Below are 21,461 nucleotides of genomic sequence, written 5' to 3' on the forward strand. Positions count from 1 at the left end.
AACTGACTTACCAATCCAACAACATAGCTCAAATCTGGCCTGGTAATAGTCATATAAATCAAACTTCCTACTACGCGTCTGTACATAGTAGGGTCTTCTAGAAGCTCACCTGCATCTGCGCTTAGCTTCACATTCTGCTCCAAAGGAACTGAAATAGGCTTACAGCCTGTCATCCCATATTTGGACAGCATGTCCAATCCACACTACCTCTGCAAGAGCCGTATCCCACTTGGTGATCTAATCACCTCAATGCCCAAGAAATAATGCAGCTCTCCCAAATCCTTCATCTCAAACTTCTGCTTCAATAGCATTTTCACATGAAGGATATCTTCATCACTGTCACCTGTCATAATCAAATCATCAACATCAATGACAAGTAGCATAATACCTTTCTCTGTTTTTCTCACATAAAGTGAGAAATCTACCTTGGAAATCTGAAAGCCAATAGTGACAAGATACTGTTCTATCTTGTCAGACCATGCTCTAGGTTCTTGCTTCAAGCCATACAAGGCTTTCTTCAACCTACAAACAAACTCAGGATGAACAACATGCACATAACCTGGTGGCTGCTCCATATAGACCTCTTCTTGCAAATCACCATGCAAGAAGGCATTCTTTACATCCATCTGATGTAAAGAACATCCCTTTGATGTAGCCATAACAATGAGTGCTCTTACGGTTGCCATCCTTGCAACCGGACTGAATGTTTCTTCATAATCAATGCCATATGTTTGTGCATACCCCTTGACTACTAATCTTGCCTTGTATCTATTCACAGAATCATCTGCATTGTGTTTCACCTTATAAACCCACTTACAACCAATTGCATTCTTATCTTTAGGCAAAGGTACCAATTCCCATGTAGCATTTTCTTCCAAGGAATCCATTTCTTCATCCATGGCTTTCTCCCATTTTTCTTTTCCCATGGCTTGCTCAAAAGAAGTAGGTTTTGGTTCCTGTAACACTTTGACCATATATGCATAGTGAATGACTGTAAATCCATCATATTTTAGCCTATCCATAGGATACCTAACTCTGGTAGACCTGCGCAAAGTAGGTTCACTCCTAGGTGCTCTCAAAACATTTCTGGTCTTCCTTACTCCAGGTGTAACAATAGAAGGAATACCCAACTCATCATCAATGCTCTATTCTGAGCCACTGGATTCACCATCCACATAAGAGTGGCCTGCATTCACATCAAACATGGGCTGATCTACCTTCTCTTTTCCTTTTCGTGATACCTGCATACGACTATCTGCATTGCTTTGAGAAGATTCTCCTGATCTCAATCTGCCTGTCCATGACGAAGAATGTGAATCACTGCTAGAGGACGCTCCAGGTCCACTAATATCTTGTGACTACTGCTGTGAATTCTGTACAGCATTACCATTTTGTGCATCTACATTATCAATCACATTTACTGGTTTATACCAGCTACTCATCTCATCAAAAACAACATCTCTACTCACTGTAAACTTACGAGTAGAAGGGTTATAGCATCTATACCCTTTTTGCTGCAGAGAGTAACCAATAAAGATGCACTTCTCAGCTTTTGGATCCAACTTGGATCTCAACTCATCTGGCACATGAACATAGGCAATGCAACCAAAAATTTTCAAATGAGAAATATCCAGTTTCCTACTAGTATACCTCTCCTTTGGAGTCATCCCATGTATTGCTGCAGTGGGAGTCCTGTTCATTATGTAGACTGCTGTAGCAACTGCTTCAGTCCAGTAAAAATCTGGCAAGTCTTTTTCATTGAGAATGGCACGAGATACCTCTCCAATATGCCTGTTTTTCCTTTCTGCAATTCCATTTTGTTGTGGGGTATGACTGCATGAATATTGCTGCTTTATGCCATACTCCTGTAGGAACCTTGCAAACTCATTTGAGAGGTACTCTCTCCCTCCATCTAACCTTAGGCATTTTATTTGCAGGCTTGTTTCTTTTTCAACCATAGCTTTAAGAGTTTTGAAATGCCCAAAAACTTCACTTTTCTTTTTCATGAAATACACCCAAACTTTTTTGCTATAATCATCAATAAAAGTGAAAAAATAATGACAGCCTCTAAGAGATGCAGCTTTAATAGTCCACACATCAGAGCGGATTAATTCCAATGGCTTCTTACTCTCTTGAACATGTCTAGGAAATGGTTTCCTTGCCTGTTTTCCAAATTGACAGGCTTCACATACCTTATGCATTTTTGCAACCTTGAATTTAGGCAATCCTGCAACAATATTTTGGGCATGCATTGATTTAAGTCGCTGTATGTTAACATGACCAATGCATTTATGCCAAATATCAATATCTGCAACTACAATGATCCCATGTGCAAACATTGCTGCACTCAATTCAGGCATGTCTGCATCCAATGTAAACATTCTGCCCTTCTTCTTTCCTTTTGCTATCAAGTGACCTTTATTTTTCATATCCTCAACAAAGCATCCATGAGGATTAAATCTGACCTACAAGCCCTGCTCAACCATTTGACCAATAGAAACTAGATTCTTGGTCATATTTGGGACATGAAATAAATCGGACAAGTATTTCTTTTTCCCATCCTGCATAGACAAAGGAATTTTTTCAATCTGCACAATAGGATGTGCAGTATCATCACCAGTCTCCACAAATCCTGGTTTTTCCATTTTCCTTGCATCCTCCATCCATTTTGCATGACCTGTCATGTGGTTTGATGCACCTGAGTCAACATACCATACATCGTTGCTTTCTTCTACACTTATCACAGAATTGTTCATGTGCTGCACCATAAACAAATGCTCATTTCTGTCATCACCCTGTCTACTAGAAGATGCATAATTCCCTTGTTGTAGTTTTCCATTCATGATGTCATTCTGCTTTTTATAGCAGTCTTTAGCCATATGACCCATTTTACCACAGTAGTAGCATTCAACATTACTGTTTGCATTTTGGCCTCTTTTCCATCCACCACGACCTCTTTGGCTCCCCCTGTCTCTAGAGTTACCACGTCCTCCTCCATAGGACTGGTTTTCTTGAGTTTGCTGCATATTCTGATTTCTACCACGGCCTCCAGATCGGCCTCCTCTACCTCTGCCTCTACCTCTTCCAGCATTTGAGTAGAAGACAACTTCTTTTGAAGTTCCTCCTGAAGAAGATGCACCACCATTTCTCTGCTCCTCAGAAATTAGAAGAGCAATCAACTCCTCAAAATCAGGAAATCTTTCACGGACGGAAATGGATATTCGGAACTGTGCATAATCCTTTCCTAGACCATTCAAGGTCACGAAAACTAAATCATCATCTTCCACTGCGACCCAATGGAAGCAAGTGCATCTGCGATCTTCTTCACCTTCATGTGGTAGTCATTGATGCTCATACTTTCTCTTTGCACATTGTGCAACTCTTGCTTGAGCTGCATTTTCCTGGCTTGCGTATTTGTGCTATACATTTTTGACAGAGTATCCCATCCCTCCTTTGGCATACTTGCATCCTGAATATGCACAATCATAGAGTCTGAAATACTGATAGACAGCTAGTACATAACTTTTCTGGCTCTCTCATGCCATGCTTTAAATGCCTGCATTTGCTGTTGATTGGGAACATCAGGAAGAACTGGTTCTTCTTCATTTCCTGCAACAAATTCCCAATATCCTTTTCCCATAAGGAAATTCGTCATTCTAAACTTCCATGCTTGGAAGTTGTTCTTGTCAAGCTTTTCAGTGACAATCTGTGAAAGAGAATCAGACGCCATTACAGAACACTGCAAAAAATTCTGTCACTACAAAAAACACAGCTTCAGCCTCACAAGGGCAAATCTGCAAAACTGACGAAAGTGGTACTTGACCACACAGTCACTTCCTAGTGACGATTTTTTATCAACAGGCAACAAGGATGATTCTGTAACTCCCAATGTCTCTGCGCACAAGCATATGATGCAACTTCTACAGTAACTTTTCACCAACCTGTAGAACAGTGGTCGCACATCATAAAATAGGGTCTTTTCCTGAGTGTGTGCAGAAAACTTCCGCCTTCAAAACAGGCCCCGAAATGGCCTCAAATAAAAAAAAATAGGGTCACCAAGGGCGTGGCATACTAATTGAGCCACAAACTAGAGTAGATAAGGATAGCTGTCATCTAGCTATTATTCATGGGCGGTGTACCAACCGCATTTGCAACTGACAAGTCGGTGACATAAATGCACAACGGTCACCCTGGCATATCACGAGTGGAGCTCGATATCTCAACAGTGCATCCACGAACTAAGAAGGATTATTGAGAGTTATTATGAGAGTATTGTAGTGAGGAGATGATGTACTATTGAGAGAGAGAGCGAGAGAGAGAGAGAGAGAGAGAGAGAGAGAGAGAGAGAGAGAGAGAGAGAGAGAGAGAGAGAGAGAGAGAGAGAGAGAGAGAGAGAGAGAGCCAGAGATAGACAATTCTATCAAAATAGTGTAACTATATATGAGAGATTGAGAGAGAGAACTATGAAGACATTGAAGATGAATACTATGTGATTGATTTCCATTCAAAGATGGTGTATTCTTCTATGTTCTTTGTTCTATTGATTGATTCTATGAAGATGTTGAAGATTATGGTTGATTCTATCAAATCTGTGGGAGATATCTACTATGATGTTGCGTGAAGATTTGCTATTTTCTTTGTTTTGATGGTTTAAAAAATGAAATAAAATCTTGTTGATGTTACAAGATAGATTTTCTTGCAGTAGAATCCCCTTTTCCTTGGTGTTCCTCTTGGGGCTCCAGCTCGTTCTAGGTCGGCTAAATCTTTCTAGCACAACACTAAAACAAAATCCATTAATCGCACCCGCATACTGAACAAACACATGGCCATCTTGGCCTAATGAAATAAATGATATTGCGACAAAAGAAACAACCCTCATAGATCATTTTAATCTAGCCAAATATGGTCTAATTGGCATGTAAATTGCATCTTGTTAGATTAACCAAGCTAAACCAAAATAACATAAGATGTGAGGGCTAGCCTCATACCACATATCCATGCCAATCATTATAATTCCATCATTGAGTTTCAATCTTGGACTGTTTGTATATCTACAAGTCTAAGCCTTCCCACTAATATGACATCAAGATGGGCTATTCCTTTTTGTGTGCTATTAACTGAACGAATGACCTCCTTGGGCTCAAGTATCTTATCATTCAGGTTCTAGCTTCCCAAAGGCCTCTCTTACAAAGAGATTCGCAGATTTTGGCTCATTTGACCCTTGCCTATTTGGATTTTTAAATGTGTCATTGTTACCATCCAAACTAGGTAGGGCTTTAATCCTAGGCCCATCACATCGATGTATCCCAAAGTGGTGCATATTGTTAGATGTATCGTCATGGACTCTAGTCTCATTCACTTGGGAATTGACCATGGTATATCCACACTTGGAACTCTTTGCTTTTCATCTAACACACTAGCCACACTTTTAGAGATTTTGGGCCTCCAAACCCATCTCAACCCATCTCCTTTTAATCATTGCATGGCTCGATTGGAGGCCACCACTCCTATTTTTATATTCTTTCATGATGATAACTGATGTAACTTGGCTCGCTTGCTGCCTATCACTTTCTCTAAATCAGATCCTTTTATTAGACCCAACCCTAAATGGACCTTTACCATGATAAACTTGAGGTTCCCTATCACCTAGGCTCTCAATAGTTGACATAGCCTCCACACAGTAGCATATATCAACTATGTTTTGGGAGGTCATCTCATTGACATGATTTTCTTTCAAACTTACACCATTGATGGTTTGCTTAACCAATCTACTTCCCTCATTAGGTCTACACTGATTTCCATCCAGGTCATTGCTTTGGAATGTGGGATTGGCTGCACTAGGATGCCAAGGTTCTTGGGTCTTAAGATCTTTATAGTTAATGCTAGGTTCCCTAGCTTACTTGTCATTTGCACCTCCAACATGACTAATGTTCAATAAATGTTGCCAATCCTTATGAATTTCAAGGGTGTGGGGAAAACTCCAATAGCTCTCCCAACACGTCTAAATATATCTCTCATAATAATCTGCTTGAACCTTTGCCTCCTTCAGTGACTCAAGGTTTCTCATCCTAACTTGGAACTGTGTATTTATTTCCAAGCCGCTGACAAAGAGTTTACCAAGCACATATTCTGGTAATTGACTAACTTTCCTTGGCCAAAGCTTTAGAATTTCATCAAAGGCTCTCATGTACTCTTTGACGGAGGTATATAACTCTTATTGAATTTGTATAAGCTGTCCCAAGACCCGAGTCATGGGAAACCTCTTTTCATATTCATCCAAAAATCTATCACATCATTCCTCAAATGATTTGATTGACCCTCTTGGGAGGCTCCAATACCATTTCCTAGCCTCTCCCTTAGGGTACATGAGAACACAAGCATCCGATGTAGATCATTAAACCCACTTGCAAGGAAAGTTATTCCATATTCTTTCAAGTGTAGCATCGGATCCTCATCCAACAACCCATAAAACACTGGGAGATCCCTTTAAAGAGAAGGGCATTTAGTCCTCTCATTTGGGATTAACACTAGGTCATCAAGGTCTTCATATTCATCTTGACCTAGTTCCAGCATTTCCTCAAGGCCCTTGATCTCTTCTGTTTCCACCTTTAACGGTGTAGAAAGGTTACTTGCTCCATGGGCTTCCCTTTTTGCCAACTCACAAAGTGGTCTAGGGAGTCCCTTGACTTTAAGCATATCAATTTGATCCTTCCTCAAAGGATCTTCCATATCTTGCCCCCATCCAAAGGCCATTCCATAATGGATTTGTGCAGGAGCTTTTTCCCTTCATCTAAAGAAAATATATCAACATGATTTAGAGCTTAGGAGTTAGGTATTTTGAGCAACAGCTTTCCCTTAACAACTAAGGCTTCCAATGTCCTTGTCAGGTCTAATATTTCAGCACGGTGATCCACCACATGGGACATTTCAGCCACAACTAAAGTCCATTGTATGTTGGTACTTTTCCATGGCGTTATAACTTTAGCATGATCGTTGGTTGATGCCATTTGACTGCCATGGGTTCCAACATGCTTGTTGCATATCCTCTAGGTTGATCGATGGTTGCACACAGTGGTTCTTGAATAGAGAGTGCACCGAGTCAAGAACCTCATTCCATACCATCATACTAGAGGATGGACGACTAACAACTAGGTGCTTACTATCCACATTATATAAATCATCTCTCATAGAGTTGCAATCGCTACATAATTAATTAAGGCCATTAGGAGATTTTGAAAAGGGCAAGCCAAGTGTTTGAGACCCTAGGAAAACCCCATTTTACAAATACTTTATTACATCCCTAAGGTTATAAATTTAAGTCCCTTTCGGCTAAGGTTTGAAAACCACCACTTATTAGTATCTCTTGACAAAAGCACCACCTGATGGGACCTAAAATGAGCATGACAATGGCTCTATGGCACTACCCGAGCCTCTACTACGCATCTCAAACCACCCCACACACGGCCTCTCTCCCAGGAGCGTCTAGGGGGTATACTACCCTAACCTTGAATACAGAACTTTGCATTTGTATGATTTGTAGTCCAACAAATATCCTTCTCCACACTTCTCAGAGGGAGTCCCTAAACATATTGTTGTAGTACATAAGGTCGGTACATACAAAAGGAGAACTCCTTGATTGATTACCGTGGCTCCATTATGGCTCTCCTACACCTTGGGGATTGGCTCCAAGATGTGCAATGAACACATAAAACACATTCAAAACAAGCTCCACTCTTTTGATTAATCGATCTAGGAGATAATAGACAATCCTCACTAAGTATTTCCCCAAGGAACTGGACCTCTAACCCTATAACTTAGAATACTTCACACTCTAAACGTAGGTCATCGCTCATGCTACAAACAGTTGCTATGCATCCAAGATGATACCATATGGTGCGTGCAATGAAATTGTGTATGACTATAATGCTCAAACAAGTTTATTCATTCACAATCAACATCATGAAAGTGCAAAAACAATTCTTTTCATATCTTTTTTCTAATCCACGATTGCTACGTTGCTTAGGGCTAGTACAGAGCATTCTTGTGCTACTAGACCCTTTTAATTTTAGACAACAATGTACTCTACATGCCATGCATCATAAAACATCAAAATTTAGCATACTTTAAATACTCAACAACCCCCTTCTCCCTACGTTTAGAGTTATACATTCAGTGGTAGGTTTAAGGCGTATTTTCCATGTATTTTTCTTTCATGAAAGCAATAAAACCCCACTTTAACGTAGAGATAGTGTTGAACTGATGCTAAACCTCATGCTTCAACTCTATCACACATTGACAAACATAAATTTTATATTTTCTTATTTTTCGTATGTGAAAACCTAATTTTTATTTTTTATTATTTATTTATAGATCATTATTGACATTTACTAATTTACTAGTTTAGATTGATTGATCTTACTAAGAATGATTTTCTTATCATATTTCAACCCATAGGAACACTATACACATGACAAAAACCCCAAAAATGAATAATTTCTCTGAAATTGCATCATCGGGTGTATTTAGCATAAAATCATTATATGACTGTTTTTTCTTGATTACTTTAACATTACTGATAAATTAGAACATTGGTAACCAAATACAATCATTTCCAACCATTTTCAACCGAAAGTTATCATAAAACAATGAAATCTATGACTTATGAAATCGCACCTTATGACGTACGTATTTTGAAATTGGAGGCCCACTGATGCTCTTCAATAGTTGCTGATGATCCATCCAACTTGGATCTACACTTCTTTGCACTCTTGCATCATCGTATGACCAAAATATTTCATCTCAGCCTACCCCTTCTCTCATACACTAATCCATGAGAACATGCAACAAGAGGAGAGAGCAGAGAGAAGAGAGAAAGACTAAAATCAGATCTCTTCACAGAATACATCATTTTTTCTCATTCCAGTGGTGATAGATGGCAAAGAAATTGAAGATCTTGTTGTGCTCGGAGCATTCCTTTGATCATCACTAGTCAAAAAATCATTTAAAAATGGCAATTTGGGAGGCGCCGAAAAAATGGTGCCCCCCTCCCCCACATTTCATAAATTGTGTCTTTTCATTTTCTACACTAAACCAAGCTTATTAAGCTTTAATACAATAACTAGTTCAACTTCCTTCATATTCACGCTTGGCAAAGTGGTTTTTTTGTCAAACAGAGGCCTGAAAATGAACTTCGATTCGTGAAGAACGGACTGGAGGGCTAGCTTTCTAACGTCAAAATCTATAAACTTGGCCATCGTCATGCACTTTTTGGCTCTCGAATCACATAGTTGCTTTATAACCACAAACCTTGTGAGGATTAAATGGGGGGTCAAACAGACTCTGATCGACAAACCGAGACTTGTGTTGGGTTCCTCGCATCAAAATCCATCTAGGAAAACTCTAGCTCATTGATCCACAAGTGTTTCATTTTACATTTACGCCTCTTTTGAGCCACTTTTCCACTCCAAAATGAGCTTTAAAAATCCACTCTCACTAACAAAACGGTCCATGGACAACCATGAAAACTTCAGCTCAAGCTTTTATTTCTCTTCAATTTCTTGAAGATTCTTCATCATTTCAGCCCATGGAATCATTTTAGTAATGATTCTTGAAGAAATTCCAAGGAGTCAGCACAAATGGTCAAAGATTGAAGCTCAAGAGCTTCTATGGAGTCAAAATTTGGGAGAAATGAGTTTAGTGCTTCAATCTTAAGCTTCAAATTTACTTTCAAACATTAAATACACAAGCATTGAAGATTATTTCAACAACATTGGGCAACCAGGGCTTCATCAAGCATTTGGGGATCAATCAAGCCTTCATCAAACATATAAAAGGTATTCCTCTGCAATTCTTAATCTCTCGCATTCATCCATTAACTGAGATTTATCCAACTGATTGATAGATTAAAAAATTGTATAATTTTCATCAAATCTCAAGCAACCATTTCTTAAATCAGCCCATTCATGTAATGCAATGTTTGCTTGATGCATATTGGATCCAATCACAATGAATTAGAAGCTTCTAACTGAAAATTCCAACATTGCATTTAATCTAATTGATTAAGCCCATTGATTGATAAGATTTCTTGCTCTAATCCATTCATTTGCTAATGATTGTTTATTCATGGAAAAATATATCAAAATCCCATTGTAAAAGGGTAAGTCAGCACAACAATGAGTCGTTACTCGGTAAGACCCTCTTCCCATCCATTTTGCCAAAATTTCAATTCTCTTGCATTTCATGAAAAGAGATGAATGGATCAACATTCCCACCAAGGAAAAAGGTGGATTCCAGGGGAGATGGTGAGACAAAAGAGAGGTGACCTCCCTCAATATTAAAGATCTTGAAGGGGTGTAACCAACCTACATGGGGGAAACTTCACCCACCTCCCAATTATTCAAAGCCTGTGTAGGGAGCCTATCCTACAGTTTTATCCCTCACACACATACAGTGAGTAGAGAATTGAAGATTGAAACACTTTTAAAGACTCAAGTACCTTCAAGAGAAAAATATGGTAAAATAAGGGATTTACAGGACATTGTAGGGCATATATAGGTCATTACATGTACCATCTTTATCATTGAAGTATAGGCACATGTACTATAGGATGCCTACAGGTCCTATCCAACTTCCTACAGGGTTTGGTAGCCATTAGGAACTACCATTTTTCTCTTATAGGTGGAAATGGGGTATTTATAGGTTAAAACATGGTGCAAGCCTGGATAGTTCAGACTTAGAGATTGAACTGCAAAATTTTCTATCCTAAACCTATTATGACATGCTATAGCTCATCTTGAAGAGGGCATTACTGGCTTCAATTTGAATAAAACATTTTGGAAATCGGATTTTCCTAGCTCAAGTTATAGCCAATTTTCTGACAGGGGGTACAATAGGACTACACTTTTATGGTAGGTCATAAAGGAAAGAGTAAGGACCAAGATGAGTATACACAACAAATCAAAGATTCCATGCTAGATAATACACCTCAAGAGGGCCCTAAAGAACCTCAAATGCAACGTGAAATTAGTGCACTCAATAATACCATGTGTGAACATGAGATTAGACATGCTCAAAGGCATATGGAGTTGTTATCTAGAGTGGAGCAGATGGTATTGTCTACTAATCAAACAAAGTCTTCCATTGAGAAGTTGGTGGATTCCACTACCCAAAAAAAGGCTTCAATTGACAAGTTAGTAGAATCTAATTCTCAAATAATGGCTCAATTCTCCCAATGGATACGAATGCAAATGGGAACCAAGGAAGCTAAGGAGAAAGCTCATTCAAACAGTGAACCTTCATTCCCACTTCAACCACCTAACCAAAATGGTCAAGGTCATGGAATCATTGGAAGAGGGGGTATTCCCAATAGTGAATACGAAGTAGGTGAAACTTCACAAAGTCATGATGACTATTTGGGAAGTTTGAATGGTGCTAATTCCCAAACTTTTGGGTTGAATACCCAACTTCCTAGAGGTCCTCCATCAATGGGAAGGTTTCATACTAGTTCTTAGGAGAGCACCATCTTATTTTGGGGGTTTCATGCTGAATACCCATGAGCAGCCTATTTTGGGACAACAACCCTTTTATGAAAGAGAGCTAAAGGATAAGATTATTTTTGCAAAGTACAATATTCAATATCTTCACCATCTAATCTAGAGGAATGGATTTCAGAATTGGAATCTTACTTTGATATATTCCCTAGAGCTGATGATATAAAGATTCCTTTTGCATCTTTACATTTGGAGGGATTTGTGCATACTTGGTGGAGATGCATTAAGAAGGAGAACATATTTGTAGAGAATTGGGATGCATTCAGTCAAGACACTTATGGTGGATGAGGTCTTTGTCTCTTCTCTTGAAAAAGAGAAATTAGTATGGAGATGGTATGGATTAGAGCAAAGAGGCCTAAGTGTATGGGAGTATACAAAGAAATTCCTCATTCTTACCATGTATGTAGAGAGCATTAGTGGTGAAGCTAAACTCCACAAGTATATTTATGGTTTAGAGCCTTTTTGATGTTATGGTGCAAAACCCTACCAATCTCTTCAAAGCTATTGAGCTTGTGGAGTGCTATGGAAGGAAATATAGAAGCAAGTCCCCATTTTAGCCTAGTTATGGATAGCCAAGGATTGTTTTAAAATAGGGACAATTTGGTAAGATTTATGGAAACAATCATGCACCAAGTGGGAGCTTAAGAGTGCCAACTTATCCATCATTCAATACTTCAAGACCTCAAAGTAGTTTCAGGACAGAAAACAATCCAACAATAGATTTTAAACGAAAGGATAACAAACCTAAATCTATTTCAACCAATATGAATCCAAAGTCTATTCTTATGGACCTCTACAAAGAAAGGGAAAAAGTCTTATGCTTCCAATGTGGGGAAAAGTATACAACATTTTTATGACCTTGCTGACACTTTTTCTTTTGATCCGGGTGGTAGTATTCCTTTTGATCTGGGAGGAACTTTTGATGAGCCACTTGCTATCACTAGTTTTCCAATTCCATGGATGCTCGGATAGGTTCTAAGAGCCCTAATACACTTTGTATGAAGGGTAATATTCATGGGAAGGATGTGTTTATCCTAATAGATAGTGGAAGTACACACAATTTTGTGAATAAGTCCATTATGGAAAAGCTGAATTGTCTTCCCATTGACTTACAACCACCCATAAGAGTTCACGTAGCCAATGGTGAAGAAGAAGTCAGCACTCAAATATGCCCACAGGCTTCTTTTCCAGTTGGCTGAAAATTATGAAGCATATTGACTATGGAGCCAGTTATGATGTAGGTAGGGACCTAATAACAGACTGTTTTAGAATAGTTTTTATTCTACATTTGAAGACTTTAAGGCTCCAAGTACTTTTGAAGCACTCTTGATCATGTATATAGCTAAGGCTTACTCTCATCTCTTCATTTCAATCCATATGTATTTAATCTTTCATTCATTTTCATATTTATATAGTTGAAAAAAGAGTAGTACTCTGTCCCATCCATTCTTTCGATTTCAGGAAGCCAATGCAAGTCTAGGTTCGTCGATGCATTTCGACGTCAGGAACCTAATGCAAGTCTTGGTTTGTCGATTGAAGGTCCTTTGACCCCCCATTTAATCCCTGCAAGGTTTGGCATTATAAAGTAAATATTGGATCCGAGAGCCGAAAAGTGCACAGGGAAGGCCATGATTATGGAGTTCGATGTCACGAAGCTGTTTGGCCAGATGGATTTCAATTCCGAGCTCATTTGGGGCATGAAAACCAAAAAATCCACTTTATGGTAGTGTGAAATCAAAAAGTTGGAACCGATTTTTTTCAAAGTTTAAATTCTAAGGTGCTAATAAAGGAAAAAAAAGATGTTTTTTCATATGATAGGGGGGAGGGGGTGCAAATTTTTTGCGCCCAAAATTTGCGCCCCCTCAATTCAACAAATTGTGCCTCTTGATGGCTAAGGGATGTAGAGAGAGGAAGAGGGATTGCTAATCTACTCTTAGAGAGGAACAAGATGTTTGTAATTCTGCAGAATATGATCAAGAATTGAAAATTTTGGTTTTTAGTATTTCTCTCTCCTCCTTCCTCTCTCCTCTTGTGGGCTGTTCGTATGCATTAATGAAAGAGAGAAGGGGGTGGGGGGTGATGATGATTTTGAAAAAAAGGATGTTGATGGAGTGATAAAGGATGTAGATTGAGGCTAGAGAGCACATCAGTGGCAAGAGGAAAGCATCAGCGGCCTCTCAATCTTGGGATACGTGCCTTGACCACGCGGATTTCTATGAGTAAGTGTTATTTTTCTTCGTTTGATGAAAGATAATTGAAGAAAATGATTGATGATAATTGATCCTGGTTGCTTATGCTGAATTATATTTGAAATGAAAGAAAAAATGGAAAAATTTGATGATATAGTCATTTTTTCTCAAAACACATAAAACCCACAAAGTGCGGTTTTTGAAGAAATCATGGAAATTGGGGGTTTTAGTGAGTGTTTTGAGTTCCCATGGAATACAAATGAATATAAAATGGGGCTGAGTGCCTTTGGTCAGTGAGAGCTCATAATTCTATTTTTTCATAAATTTTTGAAGAAATAAATAGAGAAAAATGGGGAAAAGTAGGTTTTTCGTGATAAATAATTAGAAAAAAATGTGATTAATATTTTTGGATGTTCAGCAAGGTTGAGGCATGGGGATTAAGCCTTAGAACATCTTTTTTGTATGTTTCAGTATGCTTTTATCGCTTTCCATATGAAAAAGGACATGTGAATGAACCTTGAACCTATGCAATATGGCAAAACCTAAACAATTAGGGAGGAGAGAGCATTTGTGAGTGTGTTTAGTTTCTGAAAATACATGAAAGTTGAATTTATTTGGTTTATGAATTGCATATAGGCCGATAATAATTTAAGTTTAAGGAAACTAGTAGCACGAGGAAACTCGATGCTAGTCTCTTGCAACGCTGGAATAATGCGTAGGCTGAAAATCATTAAGGAATTATTTTGCATGCCATGGGGCTGATTTTTAATCATAAAATGGTTTCACACGATGGTCATACACTTCTACACTTTGCATGCCACATGGTATAAAATGTGGATGCATAGCACTTGATTGCTAAATAAATGACCATCGTGGAGTGTGTGAGGATTCCTAGGTTGTAGGATAGACGAGCAGTTCCTTGGGGTAAGTCTAATGAGGAAATATCAACTCCTAGGTTGTTCGATATACAAAAGAGTGGATGATCTTGTACATTTGTTCTTTATTTTGGAGCAGCGCATCAAGGTGCCAATCCTCGAGATATAGGAGAGTTGCAGTGGGGCCATGGTACTTAACCGAGAGGTTGCCTCCTATGTATGTGATACGTGGTATATTATACCAATGTGTATGGGATCTCCCTTTGAGGAGTAGTGGAAGGAAAACATTGGATTGTGTGCTATTACAAACACAAGATTGATATTGGAGTTTAGTGTAGCGTATCCCTTAGACGCTCCTGGCTGTGAGGCCGTGTGGGATATCTCATGTGTCTTAGAGGTCCGACTAGTGCTAGAGAGCTAGTATCAGGCCCGTTTTATTTCCTGACAGGTGGTGCATTTTCCGGGAGCTTTCTACAAGTGGCAGTTTTCGTGCCTTGGTCGATTGGGACCTATTCTCTAGTGTATGCTAGAAATTAGTGAGCTAAACTCACAAGGTATTCAAGTAGTGGAGCTCCAAAAGCAAGAGAGGGCTGAACGAGCTAGACAGCGGGCTGAGATAAATAGAAGATACTCTCTACAAAGGAGTGGCCCAATAGCTTTGCAAGGGTAGGGTTTTAATAACCCTAGCTCGGCACATAGTCCATTAGGGGGAGGAAGATCTAGCTCTTCCCCCCCTCCAATTAGTCCCTCCACCTCGAGTGGAGCTCTAGTTCCGGTTGTTCGAACTCCTATAGTAGTAGCAAATCCAGTTGTTACCATGGTGGCACAACCTATTGCCATACCTATTGGAACAATGGATTTTCTAGCTTTAGGTTTCCCCCTACCCATCTTTAATGGGTTAGTGGAGGAGGATGCAGAAATGCACATTAACGAGTTCCAAAAGTTTATGTTCAACTGTAACATCTGGGATGAAGGATATCTAATGATGTTCTTTAACATGAATCTCAAAGGAAGAACTGCTATATGGTATCATGGCCTAGAGGCCGAAACCATAATCACTATTGATTTATTTTCCGAAGCCTTTCAAAGGTATTTTTCCCTTGAAAGGGGTGGTCAATATTGGCTACATGTACTAAATGTGACATGTCAAGAGCCACATGGGGATATCCAAGGGTATGCCAATAAGTTAAAAGAGGTCTTTCACAAAATGTAATCCTCTATCCCTATTCTGCATAGCTGCCCAATTGCAATATTTCTTGCATGGTCTAGATTTCAATATTCAGGTGCAATTGAGTAGTGTCACTTTGTCAGATGTATACACTGCAATTAGACTAGCACAAGAAGTAGAATCTCAGCTACAAGCGGCCTATGCCTCTCGAACCAATCTTAATATGGGTTTAGTTTTGGGAAATAATTTGGCATTGACCAATGGCAATGGAAGTCAAGGGATAGCTATGACTAACCTAAATGTGAGAGGAAGCATGGTCCAAAATGTGCCTTTGTTGCCAGCTCCTCCCACTATAACTATGCCTATGGCTAGTGAGCTGGCTCCACCGAATGTTGGAGGCCAAGCATCAAACCCTAACATTGTTCCTGTGAGTCATCACAACAACTAGTGCCCAATCAAATTGTTAGGCCATTGGAACGACAAATGGACGATCATGGCTATGAGTCAAGTGCATCAAATGTCCTTAGCGAAGTTAAGGACATGGTGAAGCACTACATTGACATGATTTATGAACAATATAGACAAATAGCCGTTGATGTTAATTTCCTTTAAAAACAATAGAATTTGATAGGGAGTCGATGCCCTGAAGAGGGTGTACCCTCAAGATTTAGTTGTAAATGGTGTGGTGGCCATCACTACCCTAGAAATTTTCCAAACGTCAAACATGATATTTGTGGGAAGTTCGGCCATTTGGCTACCACATGTTGGAGTAAGATTAGCTCTCTCCAACAAGGTAGTAGACAGCTAGGTCCTGTTAACCACCACGTGCAAGGGAATAATCTTCAGTGAGATGATGGGCCCAATAAAATCCTTCAAAGAGGTAAGGCTACTGTAGAGGAGCTACCTAGTGGTAGTGGAGTTAGCCTCATTGAGGCTGTATGGGTTAATGGCATTGAAGCTTCTAATCTGCAGGCCATTACAAGAGGTCAAAAGGGTAGAGAAGGCGAAAAAGATAATGTAAAACCTTTCGATAGAAACCCTAAACAAAACAACAAAGGGACACAAGTACTTAATCCTAGGATGGAAGGGGAACCTTTAAAACCCGTAGGTAAAGCTGACACCAAGAAGGATAAAGAATTACCAAGGAGGAAGGCAAAAGCTAAGAAGACAACACCAAAAACCAATTCAATGACCAAAAGAGAGAATGGTCTGGCGAGAGAAGAGAGCTCTAGCGAATTATCACGAATTCGATTTGGCAAGCTCTCTTTGTGAAGTTAAACCAGACACGAATCTCTTGCAATTGATTAAGCTGTCTCTAGGAATGCGGAAGGAATTTAAAAAGATTATGCATACTAGGTATATCATAGAACCTCTGGGCATAGCACGAGTAGGAGATGATTTGTTTGAGAATGTTGAAAAACATTTCCCAAGGGTTGCAGCCTATGTTGATGGAATACTAGTGGATCATGCTATTGTAGATACATTATCCTCTATTAACATCATGAGTTTTGAATTGATGGAGAGGATGGGTCTTGCAATCCATAAAGACACCTCCATGATTCTTAGAATGGATGACAATAGTCTTAGGCAGCATGAAGGTTGTATCACTAAGGTCCACGTTAGTGTTGCAAATGTAGAATGCCTTCTGGAATTTAGGGTGATTAGATTCGTAGGGCATCCTAGCTATCAAGTGTTGCTAGGTAGACCTTGGATCTTTCAAGCAGACTGTCAAGTGGATATACCCACCGGTCAATTGATATTTGGTAGAGGTGCCCGCCGTGTAGTAGATCTTTTCCTGGAGTTATGATGAGCTGAGAGGTATTCCTCCCAAACTAGGCTGTTCACACTATTCCTCTAAAGGAAGGTAGTCATCCTGTGCATCAGAAAGTAAGGTGTATACCTTTCGAGCCGAGGGACGGCGGGTTGTTTGAGGAATTACAAAAATTGCAACAAGCTAGTTTTATCTTCCATGTTCAACACACTAAATGGTGTTCACCTATTGTTATCAGGAAGAAGAAAAATAATCAAATTTGACTTTGCATAGATTTTAGAGAGCTAAATTAGTAGAAAATTAAGGACTACTACCCATTGCCATTTATTGATTAGATTTTGGACCAGTTAGCGGGTAGGGAAATGTATTCATTCATGGATTGTTTTGCGGGATATAACCAGATGGCAATTGTAGAAGAATACAATCTTAAAATGATGTTTATTACTGTCTTTGGTACCTTTGTGTAGCATATGATGGAATTTGGTTTATGCAATGCACTTGGTTCTTGGAAATGAACAATAGACAAGACCTTCGGTGACATCTCCCCAAAGGAGTTGAAAGTATTTATCAATGACCTAGGGGCAACCACCATAAGAGAAAGGCAGTTGATTATTTTGTGGAAGTGTTTTAAGCACTGTCGAAAATTTTGACTCTTAGCCCATGGAAGTGCGCCTTTGGGGTGCCTTATGGGCTATTGCTAGGCCATGTGGTTAGTTTAGTACGGATTGCGACTGACCCTGAAAAGATCAAGGTCATAGTTGCCATGAGTCTTCCACGCACACCAAAATAAGTACATAGATTTCTGTCATCTGTGGGATACTAATAGAGGTTCATAAATTCCCTAGCAAAAAGAACATTACCACTAAAAAATCTATTATCCTTTAGTTGTGTATTTGAATGGAGTGACCCTTGTAAGGTAGCTTTTAACTATGTGAAATAGGAGCTAGTAAAAGCACCAATTTTAAAAGCACCTAAAAGGGGCGAAGCATTCTATATATTTTTAGCAGCCACCATGCATAGTATCAGCGGTTGCTTATTCCAAATTTGGGAGAAAAAATGGTACCATCCGATCGCTTTTGCTAGTCAGAAGTTAGGCATATCAAAAATCAACTACACCTACATGGAGAAGTTGTGCCTTGAGATGGTATTTGTGACTAAAAAATTCAGGCACTACATTCTCTATGAGAAGGTTTTATTTTATACGAAGGTGGAAGGGCTTAGATTGTTGATAAACAAGTTACAGTCACCTGATCATTTAGCAAAGTGGTTAATCACTTTGCAAGAGTTTGATTACGAGATCAGGAGTAAGCCACTAAGGTTGTAGGCCATTGTGGAATGCCTTGTGGATTTCGGGGAGTTGAAAAAGACTTTAGTGGAAGGAAGTGATGTTGAGTTGTTGTTTAAAATTAATATGGTGTATATTCCCTCTTGGTATGCTGCTATAACGCATTACCGACAAGAGAGACTGGATTTAGACTATCAAAATCAGAGAAGAGGAAAATTAGACAGCAAGTTTTGAAATTTTCTTTGATTGTAGGAACACTATATCGGTAGGGGGTTGATAATATCTATCATCATCGATGTGTGATGCATGACAAGGTTCCATTCATTTTGGAAGAGTGCCATGACTCCGCTTGTAGAGGGCATTTTGCTAGGTAGTTGACTACACAAAAAGCTTTAAGATCCGGATATTGGTGGCCATCCATTTTCCAAGATGCATTCGAGTATGTTAAGAGATGCGATGCTTGTCAACGACATGACAATAGGGAGAATAGGAAGTGACCACTTACCCTGATTATAGCTATACTTCCATTTGAGAAGTGGGGCATCAACTTTGTGGGTCCTATTACCTTGTCATCCATTGTATAGAAGATATATATTATAATGGTGACTGGCTATTTTACAAAGTGGTCAGAAGCACGAGCAATGAGGAAGGATGATGCAAAGGAGATTGCCAGCTTCCTATTAGAGTAGATTATATGCCGATTTGGTCCGCCAAAAGAATTAGTATCGGATCTAAAACCCATTTCCTAAACAAGGTGATTAAAAACTTGACCGAAGCGTGGAAAATTAAGCACAACAAGATGACTCCTTATAATCCGCATGCAAATGGGCAGGTTGAAAGTACTAACAAGCAGCTTATGGGTATTCTATCAAAATAGTGTTTTAAAAGACGTGAGACTGGGATACAAAATTATATGTGGCAATTGGGGCATATAACATGATGGTTAAACAAGCCACTGGCCACAACCCATTCAATCTACTCTATGGAGAGGAGTGTGTTTTGCCCTTAGAGATTGAGTTGTTCACCATTAGATTCGCAATCAATCATTCTTTGGGTGACAAGGATGCCCTCTTTGAGTGCTTTACAACTCTGGCCCACTTGGATGAGCTCAAATTGCAGAGTTTTTGCACCACAAAGTGGCTAAGTGTCTGATGAAGCAGCTGCATGATTTAAAAGCGAAGAAATATACCTTTAAGAAGAGACAATTAGTTCTATATTATGATGTAGGTAGAGAACTATTTTTAGGAAAACTTGAACCCAAATGGGATGGTCCCTATAAGATCATAAGAATAGGGAAAAATAAATCCACGACATTACTGGCTGATCTTGAGGGAGTAGAGTTTGAAAATAAAGTTAATCTTAATAAGATCAAACCTTATTATCTCTAAATACACTAACGAAATAAATGCCTTGTAGGTCAATACTGGGCTGATTAGGAACCTGCAAGAGATGAAAGAGGTTGATGGGGCAATTGATTCCTTATTTGGAACACCCATACTTGGAGAAGAGATATCATCAAGGGAAGCTTATCTGGTGGAGTAAAGGATATAAAGTGATTGAGCAAGAGGACGGATCATTCCTCTGGGAAATCAAAGTCTTCTGTCATCACTGCTTGTGAATCTTGACAAGCATCCCTGTTATATTCAATAAAGAAGGTGGGATGGAGCCTTCTAAACAACCTCTGAAAATGCTACGTTTTGACTATCATAATTATGAGTAGGGGTGATGATGGCGGGCTGTGTGAACCCATTGTGGACATATACAACGTACTTTAATGGAGCGTCCAAGGGTCCCAACAAGAAAGGGAGTATAGGGGTAGTTATTAAAGACCCCCGACGTAGAATTGTAATGAAATTGGCTATTTATCTCGGGGTTGGATTTACCAATAACATAGCGGAATACAAAGCTTTGATAATGGGATTAAATATTGCTAGGAAAGGAGCTATGTGTCAATTGTTAGTAAAGGGGGACTCCCGGTTGGTATTGAACCAACTAAATGGAACATACATAGTATGAAATCCCATTCTTTCTCTGTATTATCGCACTGTTATGACCATGCTCGACGGGTTTGAGAGAGTGTCTCTTTAGTTGGTTCCATGTTATTTATCTCAGGGTTGGATTTACCAATAACATAGCGGAATACAAAGCTTTGATAATGGGATTAAATATTGCTAGGAAAGGAGCTATGTGTCAGTTGTTAGCAAAGGGGGATTCCCGGTTGGTATTGAACCAACTAAATGGGACATACATAGTATGAAATCCCATTCTTTCTCTGTATGATCACACTATTATGACCATGCTCGACGGGTTTGAGAGAGTGTCTCTTTAGTTGGTTCCACGTTATTGGAATCAGTTTGCGGACTCATTAGCAAACTTTGCTTATGAAGAAGACCTTTTCTGTGGTCCCAGTTTGGATATCTCTATTGATGATGAGATAGGACCCGGTCGATTGTTGGGGCTCTTATCAGAACATGACCTATATGGCAGGCGTGCTGGTTAGTATGGGTAATGCAAAGAGTGATTGAGACCCATTTTCCTTTGTTATCTTGGATCTATGGGTTGGTTAGATGACATGTTATGCGTAAACCTCTTGCTATTTATGCAGGAGGTATGGGGCACAATTT

Source organism: Lygodium microphyllum, chromosome 22 (assembly GCF_053477565.2).
Source record: "Lygodium microphyllum isolate KBCC chromosome 22, Lygodium_microphyllum_v1.1.10, whole genome shotgun sequence".
Lineage (NCBI taxonomy): Eukaryota > Viridiplantae > Streptophyta > Polypodiopsida > Schizaeales > Lygodiaceae > Lygodium > Lygodium microphyllum.